Raw genomic sequence first — 11880 nt, forward strand, 5'->3', positions numbered from 1 at the left:
AAACCACATTAGAGTTTCCTTCCATCCTGAGTGCTAGACGACATTAATATCTCGATACCCCTACAAGCCCCTTACAAAGACTGTTACCTCATTACAATACTTAACATTTACAAGTATTCTCTATACAGTACTATAAAACTAGTTTTTTAACTATTATTGTTGATATATTGCAATAAGTAAAAATATACCTTTGCTGCTATGTGGTTTGTTTACCAGTGGCAGTGGTGCGGCAGCGCCATCTATTGAGGAATTGCTAAAGGTTGCTGGTCTCAAAGCGCAGGAATGTTTGTTTCTTTATGTGTAGGCTCTCATATTTGGACACCTATTTCCAGTAGGCTCTCATATTTGGACACCTATTTCCAGTAGGCTCTCATATTTGGACACCTATTTCCAGTAGGCTCTCATATTTGGACACCTATTTCCAGTAGGCTCTCATATTTGGACACCTATTTCCAGTAGGCTTCATATTTAGGCTCTCACACCTATTTCCAGTAGGCTCTCATATTTGGACACCTATTTCCAGTAGGCTCTCATATTTGGACACCTATTTCCAGTAGGCTCTCATATTTGGACACCTATTTCCAGTAGGCTCTCATATTTGGACACCTATTTCCAGTAGGCTCTCATATTTGGACACCTATTTCCAGTAGGCTCTCATATTTGGACACCCATTTAGACTAAAAAGCCCACTAAATTAAAATCTTCCACACACAACAACATTGGCTGTCCATATGTTTTCAACTACCACCACTGGTGGGTAGAATTTTTTTTAATTCAGAAACATTAATTAAAATATATATGAACAGTAAATAAGTGTTGCTGTCATATTCTTATGTAGAGTAATGACGATATGTATACACATGTGCTCTTTTACATACGCCATCTCAATTTTTTCTTTACACTCAAATCCGCTGACACACTCACCGAACCCACCAAACCAACCTACTGAACCCACCTACTCTCGCCCTCCACATCCCACCCTCGAATTTAAAGGGTTTAACTACTGTAATTAAGTATTTCCAGAATAACAAAAAACACCAAAATTGCACCTCAGAAACTCCTAGTTGGCTAGTAATCGGCATTGAAATAATGTACAGGGTAATTAAAATCTTCCAAGGATCATTACAACCACTAATTACCCTGCATGTGAATCGTGGATCAAAGATTCAGAATCAGCATGCTCAGGAGTATCTATACTGAGATTTCAAACAAAATCTAATTTTGGGTTGAAACTGCCAGTATACAGGAAAGCCTCCAATAACAACAGTCACGTCTCTGTTACACACTGTTGGCAACTACTGGGCATGCACTGGCTCCTGAATGTACCCGAACCTGCTCCAGTGCTTGTCAAGTCTGGTCTTGAAAGAACTCGCACTCGGTGCCGTCACAACACTCTCTGGCAGATAGTACCAAGAGTTCACAACTCTCACTCCGAAAAAGCTAACCCTCACAGTTTTCTGGACTTGCGGCTTCTTCAACCTCGAGCTGTGACCCCTTGTGGGGCGAGCATCCATCAGCTCTAGGTAAGGGTATTCGACTGAATGGTGCCCTTTGAGATGTTTATACACCTCAATTAGGTCGCCTTTTGCCCGTCTGTAGTCTAAGCTAGGCAATTTCAGGTGCTCTAATCTCTCAGGGTAGCTAAGGTTTCGAAGTGCAGGCACCAGTCTGGTGGCCTTCCTTTGGATATTTTCAATCAACTGATAGTCCCTAGCATATCACGGGGACCAAAGGGGTGAAAGTACTCTAGATGGGGAAGCACCTCACTCTTGAAGATCATTACAAGGTATGAACCGTCTAGATATCTGAATGATCTCATAAGATCTAATAATTTAGTTTCCCTGATTTACCTTCTTGCAATGGCCCGAGAACTTCAGCTTATTGTCAACATACACACCTTGGTCCTTTTCACATTCAGTCTCAATTAATGCAGTTTCTTCATCCCGTTAGGACATATGATATGCCTCCTTACCATTGGTATGTCCCAGTTGCAGCCTCTTACACTATGTGACATTGAATCTTAGCCGTCATTTCTTCGACCATTCTTGAAGCTCACAGAGATCCTTCTGCAGCTCTTCACAGTCCACTTTGTTCTTAATTTCCCAAAATAACTTGACTTCATCTGCAAACATTAGTATGGAGGAATGTATAACATCAGGCATATCATTTATGAAGCAAGCAAACAAACAGCAGCAGGCCCAATACACTGCCCTGTGGTACCCCGCTTGTGATGGGTACACATGATGATTTCATGCCATTAATCACCATACTGCTTGCGGCCATGGAGAAAGTCTCCGATCAACACTAGGACATTTCCCCGAATCCCATACCCATCCAGTTTAATTTTCAGCCTTTCATGGGGTATGCTGTCAAAGCCTTGGCAAAATCTAGGTACAGTATATATTGTCAATATTACCTCCCTGTTCCAGAATTTGGGTACAAACATCCAGTACAGTACCTTAAGTAATTGTGTTAATTAGGAGCGACCCGGCATAAAACTGTGTTGGCAATCCTTTACAAGGTTGTTTTGTAGTAGATGTTCCATCATGGCATTTCTAATAATGCTCTCAGTTACTTTACATACTATGCTGGTCAGGATCACCGTTTTCTTGGGCAGAATCCTACAGTCTTTTAGGGCGAAATCCTACCGCCTTCTGGGGGCGGAATCCTATCGTTTTCTAGCGCAGAATCCTATCATATTCTTGGGCGGAATCCTACCATCTTCTGGGGCAGGATCCTACCATATTCTGGAACAGAATCCTGTCGTATATTGGGTGGAATCCTACCGTTTTCTAGGGCGAAATCCTGCCCTAGGGATTGTCATATTCACTTCATCTTTTTCTGTTTTTTTTCATTTATTGGGCATCCCCCTACATTCTTGTGTAAGGTGAAGCGCAGAAGCGTTTACAGCTCCCAACAGGGAAGCATGCTAAGTTTATGCTTGCCTTTATATCTCATGAGTTAAGGGCATAGAAGCCTGAAGAGTCAATGGTTTATGTCTAAGCAAGTTATTGGAAGCTCCAACAACTTGTCCCTGAATACGAATTCGCATCTTTCGATTTACAGCAGGTACTTACATTGCTGCTAGGTGAACAGGGATCAAGGGAGGCTGGGAAGTGTGTCCGAACAACTTTCCACCGGCCCGGGAATCGAACCCATGACATCTCGCTTGAGAGGCAAGAGCAGTACCGTTCTACCAACAGGCGCATTCATCTTTTGAGGAACAATAGTGAGATAGGGGAACTCGTCCTTAAAAGTTCAATTAAAATATATTAATAATAAATTGGTGTTTTATTTTATCATTAATAATCAGATTTTAAGGTCATTGGTTAGTTACGTCAAGATTGGCTATTCTTCATTCCCTGGTTATTAAACATCCCAAACTTCCTACAGTTTAATTGATCATCGGGATGTTTAAAGTTTGTGTGAGGTAATGGCGAGAGGTACTCAACACCCTTTTCATGTCTCTGGCCAACAGGACATGAACCTAGGATGTAATTTATGAGATATTCATCATTCAAGAATTATTATATATTAATACGATGATTAGTATTTAATCATTATGAATTTGTATGTGAAATTTAATTAATTTTTAATAATTATTGCTCAATAATTGTTTAGTTTGAGAGTAATAATTATTATTTAGTTATATATTTAATATGGCAAGTTTAATATGTCATTATGACTTATAAATAGTATCATAATATTAATAAATTATAACTAAATAGACTTTAAATAGCCAAAAGAAAAACGTCTTATTTTATTTTACTTTGGTGAATTTGTAAATGCTCTCAAATTATTTGGTTCTCTGGCTATTGACTTAAGTTTAGTTTAATATTAATATATTACCATTAGGGGGAATTTAATCAATAATTTAACATTATAATAAAAGTATATTTTATTTGTGATGTAAATTTTCTTAGTAAGATACTTTTATTACAGTAATTATAATGAAAACTTGTAATTACTGAAACATAAGACAGAATCGGACAAGGTGTATCAGGACGCCAACAACTGACATTGTTGTGGGCGTATTTGTTGATTTTGTGAACAAAATGTTAATTTGTGGGCCTTCTTCCCTCTCTTGTGGTAAGTTAACATTATGTGTGTGTGTATGTATGTATGTATGACCGTGTTAAGGTAATAACTAAGACACAGTACAACTAATGTGGTCGTCTTGTGTATTTTTGTTAATGTGTGGGCCTTCCTTCCTCCCTCGTGGTAAGTTAACATTATGTCTGTCCTTGTTAACTAGACACAGTGCAGTAAGACAAAGCTGATCACTTTAGTTTATCTTTATTTACCTTATATTATAGTACTGGTATAGGTTAATATTCGTCCATTGGCTGTCTGCAGGTTCCCAATATAACAGACACAAAGACTGATTATATTAATACAGTATCACAAATTTCAAGGCTTAAATTTATGTTCCTGCTATGTTGCCTGAGTCACGTTTATCGTCCTGTCTTCATTTATATAAGATAATACTGTACTGGTATATTTCATATAAGATAATACTGTACTGGTATATTTTATATACGTTAATATTAAGAATATTTTATGGTAATTATTGACGACTGACACGCAGCCGATTTTTCATAGGAAGCGATTATAAAGATGCTGCAATTTCGCTGTGTTATATAGTGGACACTGTTGTAATTTGTGCAAATGTGTTAAAAAGTGGTTATTTCTAAAGTAAACTTAACCTAACCTAACCTCCCCAAGTTTTTATAGTAAATATAATGTTTTGTTTGTTACAGGAGATGTTACAACAAAGCTTTGGGAGATTGAACTGCTCTATAACAGCTGAAAATGATAAGGAGCATGGAACAAAAGCTTCCACCAGCACTGCCACCATCACTACTAGCACCACCACCTATGGCAAGGTAAACTATAGGAACAGCTCTCATAGTCTATACAGGAAATCTTTGTGCTCGTCAAACTCTTAAGACAAGTTGTTGTAAATATGCTCCTGTTAGTCATTTGTCTGTCTGTCTGTCTGTTTTTCATTTTTATATCTTTCTATATATTTAACAGTCAGTGGTTCCCAGCCTGTTGACCATGGGGGTAATTTAAACCATGTGAGTTCATAATAAAACTCCTAACAGAGTGCCAGAGTTTAAACGAGGGGTCTGCAACCCTCATATTTGTGGCCGGCATTATAGCATCCATAATATGTGACGAGCGGCCGGCTAAGTTTATAAGTAAGATATGGATGTTGGAACACTTCATGACCTTATGTGATACTCTTTGTTAAACTGGTAAATTATACCTGACAATGCTAGTACCTGTAACAATTACTGTTGAAAAGCTGCTTCACCTCCTTTTGTTTTTAAGCAGACGTGGACAGTCATTGTCAGCCATATATTGACGAGGTTAAAGGTAATATTCAGACAATTTGACCAAGGACAGCTGACAAAGCCATGAGACACTTATTTTCAGTAGTCTTTATGCCAGCAGCATGTGGTGTTCTCAGGGCCAGGCAGTCACCCATCTAAGTACTAACTTTGCTTAACTTTGCAATACTGACAAGAAGTGGATCCAGGAGGGTCCACACCCCTCCCTTTTCATCAGAAAATTCCAATACTTTTTCTTTAATGCAGTACAGTGGTCCCTTGGTTAACGAGATTTCGGTTAACGATTTACCTTCCATAAGATTCTTAACTTCGGTTAACGAGCAATCCCTCGATTAACGAGTTTTTTATGAGCCGACTTCAACATGTTTTCGCTTGCATTTGGCGGTCCACCAGCTGTAGTATTAGTCCGCCAATACAGTAATCGGTTTTAGGGCTTAAATTCCTTACTATTTTAGTAAATATCAAGAAGTTTATACTATTCAATAATTTTAAAAGTTTAATATTAACTTTTTTAGTCATTTTAACAATTATTGAACATAATTGAAGGTAAAGAAACTAGTTTCTGGCGTGCCATCCAGCCTGTTAACACACCAGACAGGCGTTAGTCTCTCTCTGTTTTCAGTGGAGGTAACATCTTGCTTGAGACTCTCTTCAACTAAATGCTTTTTTTCTGTGTTTCCAAGCAAATTATTGGTCATTTTGAAATATATTTTACATATTGACAATATATAATGCAGTGCAGTGTTGATTTAAAGAAAATAATTTGAAATACACCAAGAGAACTAAAATTTTATGGGTGAAATGGTGCCATGGGGTGACTTCTCTTCCACCCCAATGCCTTCTCTTCTTCCTTCTCCTCCACCCCCATTCTAATTCCCATCATCATCATCATTATCATCCAGGAGCCTTCTACATGCACACCTCAAAGTAAGTGAACTTTTCTACCTTTTTTGTTGAATTTAGGCAATTTTCGGTGAGCTGGAACCAATTACCCAAAAACCCATTGAAACAATGGTTTCGGTTAACGAGCAACCTGCTGGAACGAATTGTGCTCGTTAACCGAGGGACCACTGTATTGTACTCAGGTGTGTTTGTATAGTAAAAAGTAATTACTATTGACCTCAGAATATCTCCTAATATCAAGAGCACATGGCTTCAAAATGGCCTCACCCATTCCTACCGGAGTCTGACCTAACCGTTCCCAGGTGACCTCACCTTCTTGGACCCCCCCTTTTGGTATTCCTGGATCTGCCCCTGAGCTATAGCTCTTGGACCTGCAGATTAATATCCTGAAACATATTCACAAAACCACAAGAGTCATTGTTAGACTTTGGAGAAAAGAAACGTGAATCAGGTAACACAGTAGACTTGTGTAAATAGCAAGTACTGTACTGTACTTTACTGTACCACTTAAAGTTCACTACTATCATTAGAAAGGCAATTGTGGTAACAGCTTTTACTGAATTTAAACCAGATTTAAAAAAAATTGGAGAGGATATTCTATTATGTCGAATTGAATGGGCTTTGTACAGTAGTAACTCTATGTGAAAGATGGCCTCCACTGTGCCCTGACTGTGACTAAACCACTGATGCCACTATTGGTGACAAAAAGCAATGTCATCCAACCCACTAAGTTTTAATTAACTTTATGAATGTGCGTAAATTATACGCACATGCACAGCGTCCAATGTTTTGATTACCCGAGTTGTTGTGGACTTGAATTTATTTATGTGACATTATAATACACAACATTTACTGCAGACTCAACAGAGGTTTATATTGTTCACATATACGTACTATCCATGACTTGGAATCTTTTATTGTGTGGCGGTTCTATATTATAAGAACATAAGAACATAAGGAGTCTGCAAAGGCCAGTTGGCCTGTGCATGGCAGCTCCTGTCGAGAGTTACAACCACTCTTTATCGTCCATGAATCTATCTAGCCTCCCTTTAAAACTTTCCAATGTCCCAGCACTTACAACAAAGTTGCTAAGCTTGTTCCACTTGTCCACCACCCTATTTGTGAACCAGTTTCTTCCTATCTCCCTCCTAAACCTAGACTTATCCAACTTAAATCCGTTGCTACGAGTCCTATCCTGCTTGGATTTTATAAGAACTTTATCTATATCTCCTTTATTGATTCTTTTTACCCACTTAAATACTTCTTTAATCTATCTTGATAGGGAAGGTTTCTAAGTCCCGGAATCATTTTTGTCATTCTTCGCTGCACCGACTCCAGTGAGTTGATATCCATTCTATAATAAGGGTACCAGAACTGAACAGCATAATCGAGGTGCGGCCTGATTAGCGCAAGATATAGTTGCAATATGACCTCCTCACTCTTATTACTTACACTTCCAGATATGAAACCTAATACTCTGTTTTCCTTATTTCGAACATTAACGCACTGTTTTCCAGGCTGAAGGTCTGGGCTTCGATGTTGTTAAGGCTTTATACGTTTACAGTGTTTGTTCTACCAATATTAAGTATGCTGCACTTGCTGGTGTTGAATTTCATTTGCCATTTTTCTGACCACTCCTGCAGTTTATTTAAATCCTCCTGTAGCGCATTTGCATCCTGCCCTGAATTTATTTGCCGCCCTATTTTGGTGTCAACCGCAAACTTGGTTATGTCACTGCTGATCCAGTATCTAGATTGTTTATGTAGATTATGAACAAGAGTGGGTCCAGTACTGACCCCTGGGGAACCCCACTAGTTACACAGCCCCACTAAAATTTAAAACCATCTACGCTGACCCTCTGTGTTCTATCGGTGAGCCATGATTTTCCAAATTAAAACTTTCCCCTTGATACCATGAGCCTTAACTGACTTTAAATGCCCCACTTTGTCCTTGACTTTTGTCCTATATACTTGGAAAAATCCCTTGGGATTTGCCTTGGATTCTCTTGCTATCCTGATTTTGTAGTCCCTCTTTGCCTTCCTTACATTTTTCTTAACATTCCTAGATAGTTCGTTATACAGCCACTCCTCGACTTACGACCTACTCGACTTACGATCACCTGGACATACGACCGCCCCAGTCGTACCAAATTTTTTTCAAATTACGTATTTTCGAGTCCCGACGTCAGTGATTGCGCTGTGTACTGACAAAATTTTAGTTTGTAATTCCCTTTAAAATGGCTGGTAAGCTTAAAAGTGAGAGTTTTGTGGTGCTGAGAAGAAAAAGAGACACCCATTTTAGATTTTCTATGTATTACAGTATTTTTGCATTTTTGCCTTACGGCCTGGAATTGGGTCCCTAACCCCGTCGTAAGTCGGGGACTGCCTGTACCTTTCTCTGAGATGCTCCTCCCCTCCCTTTAATTTCATATAAATTCCTTTCTTTATTCCTATGTTATGTTTAAGTTTTTTGGTCATCCACCTTGGCTCATTCTTATTTGACCTAATTATTCTGAATGGTATATTTTGTTCCTGTGCTTTACGTAGTATACTAGTAGATTTAGCATAGTCATGATCAACAATTCCGTTGCTGGTGACCTCACCTATTACTACCGGAGATTGACCTGACTGTTACCAGGTGACCTCACCTAGGTACCTTCTTAACCCCTCATAATCCGCCAATTGAAAGTCATATCCAACTGCTCATTCCAGTGACGTTTAGTTTGTTTCATCGAAGAATGACTTAGGCTGAGACAACAGTAGTTATCATATCTTGTATGAGGGTCACAGAACGGAAGAGGTTGGGAACCACTGAACTAACTGCTTATGTATGTCTGTGTGTCTGTCTTTCTGTGCCTTTCAGTATATCTATCAATTTATCTATCTATTATCTACCTTTATCTAGTTATCAATACCAATCTCAGTCAGTTTTATCTATAAAGGTATTTGTCAATCTATTTATCAATACAGTACAGTAGAATTCCAAAAATCCGGACTGCTTGGGGATTGGGTCGGTCCGGATTTTCGGATTTTCCGGATTCTCAGGCAGTACTTTTAAAATTAAAATTTAAGAAGGAATAAAGAAGAGATGAAAAGGTACATTTTGATAGTTTATTCATTAGCAAATATAGCATGCTTCATTTATCAAAATGAGCAGTTTTAAAGAAAAATAAAGTCAACACTAGACAAAAATGTAAACAAACTGTCTAATACCATGACGAGTCTTGAAATTCCTAAGCCATCCAACACTAAATGCGCACTCTGATTCAATGTTCATTTGCTCCTTAAAAGACTTTGCTTTGGCAATAAGCATCGGCCCAGAAATTGCCATACCTTCTGATCGTTTTAACAAAAACCATTCGTGCAACACTTTATCAAGATTTTCTAATTTGGGCCAATGTAAACTTTTTCTTTCAGCAATTTTAATGTAAGGCTGAAAAAAGCTGTGAATTCTAGAATTTTATTCTTCGCCTTTTTTAGATCATAAATTGTAGACTTTCCAATGTCATATGTTTCCATTAGAACAGCATTGCTCACGCCACATTCTAGTTTCTTAATTATTTCAAGTTTGTCACTCAATTTCAATGTGTTCTTCTTTCTCTTCACACAACGAAGTTTATCTACTTTAGGGGCCATTATTATGGGCTTGTACTCTGTACATGGAAAGAGTAGGACTTAAAATTACATACGTTGTCACAGTTTGATTGCTTGTTTTAAAGTGGCGATCGCGTGGTCGTTTGTTGTCGCTGTGCAGCTGTGGCATTCACGCATGCACACATACACACAAAAGATTTATAGTGCCTCAAATTTTACATTTCAGTTCAAGCTAATTACAAAGCTAACAAAATTAGCTACCTATAATTTACATTTACTTTTATTATTAGAATTATGTAAATTAATTTTTTAAAGCAACTCCATTCATTCATGTAACCCCCCAAAAGCCCGCTAAATTTAAAAAGTTTGAGTTTTCGAAAAGTCCGGATTCTCGGGTGGTCCGGATTTTTGGACTTTTACTGTACAAGTATTTGTCAGTCTGTCATTCTACTGTATGTACTGTATGTCTATCCATATGGCTTACCAGTATCTGTCAGTGTCTATTTATTATTTAAAGAATGTATATAAAGTGATTTAAAACTTGCAGACACAGCATAATTGAGTTTTTAAATATTCGAAATATCTTTAATTATTCCAAAGGTCATTAATTAACACTTAATTACCTAAATGTTTAAACTGTGGACCCAGATCCTTTATCACCATGTAAAGTTGTACCTCTGTGTTGTATTATATTATATTTTCTTTATTTATAAACCACATTATTTATATAGAGTTTAATAAGTGTAATTTTTTTTTCTGAGACACGAATTTGCTAGGTCAGCATCTAGCACTGTGCATTGTAGGATTTATTGGGGACCTTAAGAGCGAGTTTGAACTAACGGGAAAACCTGTTAATCCATCACCTCTCAGTCCCCGTAGATGCTGGATAACTGGGATTCTACCTGTCTGTCTAAACTACTGTATTAATGTATCACTAATTTAGCTGGGAATATTAAGGCAAAAATGACAAGTACGCAAGGTTTACAGTCACAAGAAAGTTCACATAAACCAAACTTGCATAAAACAAACAAATTCTGTACTGAATGGCTATTAATTTATGGACATAATTTTATCATAAAATGTTGTGTATATTAAATGTTTTTGTTTGTTTGTTACAGATGAGTTAACAACTAAACATTGAGAAGTTAACAACCGGACCATGGAGACACTATTGTTACAGGTATGTCTTTATGTCTGTCTGTGTTTGTCTCTGCTGTATCTGTCTAATCTCAATTTTTCTAGGTATGTCTAACTGTCTGTCATTCTCTCAGTCTTTCAATACCTGTATGTCAGTCAGTCTGTCTGTTTGGTATTTATATCATCTGTCAGACTGTCTTTATCTATACAAGTATTTGTCTTATCTATATCTATGCTATCATTAAGAAAGATATTGACAGTGAGTGAGGAAGGTGGGTACACAAGAGGTACAGTGAGTGAGGAAGGTGGGTACACAACAGGTACAGTGAGTGGATGGCAGACTGCAGGATGCTGCTGACTGTAAGTGATGTGTGTGTGCAGGTAAATATGTTTCCACGGCAAGACTGAAGAAACTCAACACTGAAGATTATCCTTGTGTTGTGCGGATGAGTTCTGCTGTCTGGGTGATGTGATCAGTGCTGGAAGGGGTTCTGAAGGCTTCTGTGTTATGAGTCATGGATGAGTGCTGCTGCCTGGGTGACATGATAGTGCTGGAGGGGGTGCTGAAGGCTGCTGTGTTGTGAGTCATGGATGAGTGCTGCTGCCTGGGTGACATGATTAGTGCTGGAGGGGGTGCTGAAGGCTGCTGTGTTGTGAGTCATGGATGAGTGCTGCTGCCTGGGTGACATGATTAGTGCTGGAGGGGGTGCTGAAGGCTGCTGTGTTGTGAGTCATGGATGAGTGCTGCTGCCTGGGTGACATGATAGTGCTGGAGGGGGTGCTGAAGGCTGCTGTGTTGTGAGTCATGGATGAGTGCTGCTGCCTGGGTGACATGATCAGTGCTGGAGGGGGTGCTGAAGGCTGCTGTGTTGTGAGTCATGGATGAGTTT

General features: G+C 38.5%; 1 long non-coding RNA gene across 1 annotated transcript; it reads left to right on the forward strand.

The window, feature by feature from the left end:
* The first annotated feature begins 3870 nt into the window (after positions 1-3870).
* LOC121858033 lies at positions 3871-11555 on the forward strand. Its single transcript, XR_006087324.1, has 3 exons — positions 3871-4089; positions 4761-4886; positions 10972-11555. It is a non-coding gene; the product is annotated as an uncharacterized LOC121858033 (long non-coding RNA).
* The last annotated feature ends 325 nt before the right edge of the window (positions 11556-11880 follow it).

This window comes from Homarus americanus, unplaced genomic scaffold (assembly GCF_018991925.1).
Source record: "Homarus americanus isolate GMGI-L3 unplaced genomic scaffold, GMGI_Hamer_2.0 scaffold37448, whole genome shotgun sequence".
Taxonomy (NCBI): Eukaryota; Metazoa; Arthropoda; class Malacostraca; order Decapoda; family Nephropidae; genus Homarus; species Homarus americanus.